This window comes from Cynara cardunculus (assembly GCF_001531365.2).
Source record: "Cynara cardunculus var. scolymus isolate 2C chromosome LG 6, CcrdV1, whole genome shotgun sequence".
Lineage (NCBI taxonomy): Eukaryota > Viridiplantae > Streptophyta > Magnoliopsida > Asterales > Asteraceae > Cynara > Cynara cardunculus.
In genome coordinates, this window is record NC_037533.1 from 5,765,068 (window position 1) to 5,769,235 (window position 4,168).

The 4,168-nt window shown below is 47.3% G+C and overlaps 1 pseudogene; it reads right to left on the minus strand.

Annotated features, from left to right (window-relative positions):
- LOC112514091 overlaps window positions 1–2,510 on the minus strand; it is a 26,628-nt pseudogene extending 24,118 nt beyond the window's left edge.
- Window positions 2,511–4,168: the final 1,658 nt, after the last annotated feature.

A 4,168-nucleotide genomic window follows, 5' to 3' on the forward strand; every position in this document is an offset into this window, starting at 1 on the left:
GTTTTCCTACCAATGAAGCCAAACAACCACGCCATTGAACTGAGAAACACCTTGTTCGACGACCGGTTTGCCGTCATGATAGAGTTTTTCAAGAACTGCATTCTACTACCCGCTCTAACCCTTGCTGACACCGGCGTACCACTAAAGTACGTCCAACAGTACTGGCAAACCTGTGAATTCTACCCCGACAGTCATGGAATAATGGGGGACATGGATGCCCCAAACGACATGATCTGCTCGCTCAAAATTTCGCGGGCTAAAATTCTAGAGTTTTGTGCATTCCCACTCGAAGGGAGCTTGGCATTACTGACTATGACGAACCACCCACCACTGCCGACATACTATGCTTCATCAAGATGCTAGGTTACAATCGTGACCTACGCAACGTCTCCGACTTCATACGCCAATTCCTCCCACCAATGTGGAACATGTTTTTCTCAATCTTGAACCGGGCCCTCACATGCAAGCTCGGGTCATTGGACCAAGGAAACATCAATATAATGACGATCATGTACGGGCTGTTCTTCAATCTCAACCTTGACTATGCCTTTCTCAAATACAATGAGATCCACTCGGCGGTAGTTAAGAAATGCAAGCTACAGGCCACAGGAAAGCCCTTATCTACTGTTCTATTTCCCCGTTTCCTAGCCCTCTTCATAGGGGACGCAATGAGGACACATGGTCTACCGGCTGACAAACCGTTCACTCCTGTCTTCAGAATGCAAGGCCATCAACCCACCCTATCGAAGGAGGGTTATACCATCAATCGGCCACTCTCAAGGGCCATGCCCAATGTCATTCCATCGACATCTAAGATCTGCCGCACTTATGAACGCTCTCTGCTATCCCAGGAACCGAGGGCAGCTACCCCAGAACGACTAGAGCCGTCCTCACAACCAAGCGAGGGAGCACAAGAGGCATCTTCATCGGATAATGAAGATGAAGATGATGATGATGATGCCCCTCATCATGCCTCCCCCGACCCTACTCAAATCATTCCCCCACCCACTTCCCAAAGGGCAACCATCACATCTACCCTTGGTGATCAAAGCCAAAAGGGTATTGAACAAGGAAGACCCAGTCCAATCCCTACCCAAGCCAGCCATCCAGAGGCCATTCTTCGGGCCTTTGGAGATGAAACAGCTGAAGAACCCCATATTCCATCACCCCTCTCCCAACAGAGAGGTGATGCAGAAATAAGAGCCCCTTCGCCTCAAGGCTCGACACAACCTACCACACACACAGAAGCATGTGTTGCTTCTGACATTGATATACCCCAAGATCGTTAAGAGCGATCTTCCCTTCCTGCACACCCCTCTTCGATATTTGATCTACCGAAGGGGACACACATTCACTTCACTTGCTCGGTCTCTGAAACCGAGGAAGAGGAAGCCGATGCAGCAACATCACGAGATAGCTCCTCACTTGAGGGCTATCAAGGACATGATGGAATTCCTTCACAACCCACATTTTCACAAGGCCATGAAGGCACCTCAGGAGCAGACGCTCAACCTGCAGCATCCGTTGCTGCAGGGGTTACCCCCATAGCTGACCTGGTCACAAAGGCTGAGTTCCAAGCCTTTGTTGACTCAGTTCTACGATCCTTGGAAGACCTTAAACTCATCATTCAAGGGATTGTTGACAACCCACCATCACCCGAAAACACCACCCTTCAACAATCCTTTGCCATCCTTCAACGACACCTATCCCAACTTGAAACCCAAACCCAAGACAATACAACACGTCTCCAGCAAATCATCAGCCAACACCACAACACCACATCCTCCCTTGCCACCTAAAGAAACCAAATCCTCATCCACTTCATCACCACCCTCATGGCCCAGGCAACTGAGGCCGATGAGAACCTTACCTACATAGCCACCCTGTTAAACACCATCCTCCAGCACCTTAACACCCTCCCAACCACCATCATCTCCCAAATTCCTCCACAAGCCCCACCTCAAACCACTTCATCAATCGATGAAACCCTTGCCTCTCTTACCCACCAAATGGCCACCATATAAACCACCCTCACCCAACTCCCCGCCACAATACTAGCCCAAATCCCTCACCCTATTCCACCCCCACCACCCTCTACAGGCCCATCCTTTGATGCAGCCTTCACCTCCTTCATTGCAGAGGTGAGAAATCTCATAGCCAACCTTCCCATTCCTCCATCCACATCCACCACCACCTCCATGCCACCACAAGCTTCATCATCCAGCACGGAGTTCGCTACCAGAGCTGATCTAAGGGCTCTATCTAAGGCACTTGTCTCATCATTTAATGAGATAAGTGCAAAATTCATCCATCGTGCTATTCAACCGACCAAGGTTCTCTCCCAGAACCTTGCTGTACAACAAAGGCGCACCACTTCTCTCCTTCACACGATAGAGGAGAGCCAAAGACAGCAAAACCTGAAGGCGTATCTGTCCTTCAGGGAGGAGAAGAAGAAGAAGAGGAGCAAGGCCTCCTGCTCCAGCAGTCGCCCATAAAAGAGGCCACACCATAAAGACCCAGACCCCGATGATCAAGGTCTTGGACCTCATGAGAGGGAGAGACAGGCAACGGCTGCTCAAGAAATGGAATCTGCTGCACCATCACCATCACCACCACAAACACAACCACCACCCATAACCCAAGGAACCCAAGCGAGGGAACCAGAGGCTAAGCCCTCTGAAGATGTACAAGATGTACATGTTCCCCTCGCTACTACCCAAGAACCCATCGTGTTGAGTTCCTCAACCGATGAAAATCCAACCACCCCACCAACAGAAACAAACCAACCTTTTACTCCATCACCCACAACAAACCTACCATTAACCCCTTCACCAACCCCTCGCGAAACACAACCCTTCATCACCCTATTCGATGAACTCGAACAAACACAGATCCAACCTTTACCCCAGACACAACCCGATGAACCTTCACCACCCCAAAAAGAGCCAACCCAAGAAACCATCTCATTGCCAACCGAAACACAACCCTTTACCCAAACACAACCCTCTACCCAAACACAACCCCAAACCGAACCAACCATGGTGTAAGCGGACATTCCCTCTTCGTCAAGGCAACCTCCGCAGAACCTAGTGGATGAAATAATACAGAACATGGAGTCGTTGCGGAGACGTCCAGAGCTGCCACCCAGGGAACCCATAATGATAGAAAACATCCATCAATACTTATATCACGACCGCGATGAAAGTTTGACCCTCAATCCTCCGATTTTATCGTCAAAATCCATGGACTTCCTACACCATAGGTTTATTAGACGGACCACCCAAGCACCATAAGCTGTCTTCTTAAATGATGGGATAAGGAGGGTTATGGACCTAAAAGTGAGGACCTTCGCCAACAGAGCCATAAAATACATCGAGTACACTGTGGAAAGAGCACATGGTCAAATCAGCGTATTCAATGACAATGACCTGATTAACTTCAATCCATATGACTTGATCGTACTTTATGCATACACGGCTCAGCGATAGGATCATGGCATCAGATTTGGGATGGTGAACAGAGCGGTTGTGAAGACAATGGAGACCTTGGTAAACCATTAAGCCAAGAGTGATTTTGAAATCGCTCTTCGCTTAGGTATCGAAAGACTCTCATGTGCTCCACCAAATGAAGACTTTCCGGGCATGCAGGAGAAGAGATCTGCCCTAGTCTTAACTCAACCTGAGCTTGCACTTGTTTACAAGAATGAGTTTAGGGCAAAGAAATTCTTCAGACTAACTGAGGCATTCAAGTATTCATCTAATACACTTGAATGGTTTCAGAAAGTCATCAGAGAAAGATTTGGTAGAAATCATGTGCCAAGAGAAGAAGGGAATCAACTCATCCATGAGATATCAACAGTCATCGGCTATCGAAGACTACTTATGCGCTTCTGGGATATATCTCAAGGTAGATCATGATGAGTTGTAAATTTTTGCCTTAATATGATGTCTTTTGTTTCCAGTATTGTAAGAATTTCAACATCCAATGAAAATTTGAAATTTGATGTTTTTCTATTAGATTAGTCTTTGTTCTTCAAAATTGTTCCTAGATTAGTTTATGTTTGTTCTTTCATTACTTAGGGAGAGATTGTTAGACCCCATAATCTATAAAGTGAAGAAGTAATGAAAAACAATAAGTGATGAAGAAACAAAAGACCGATGAAGACGTC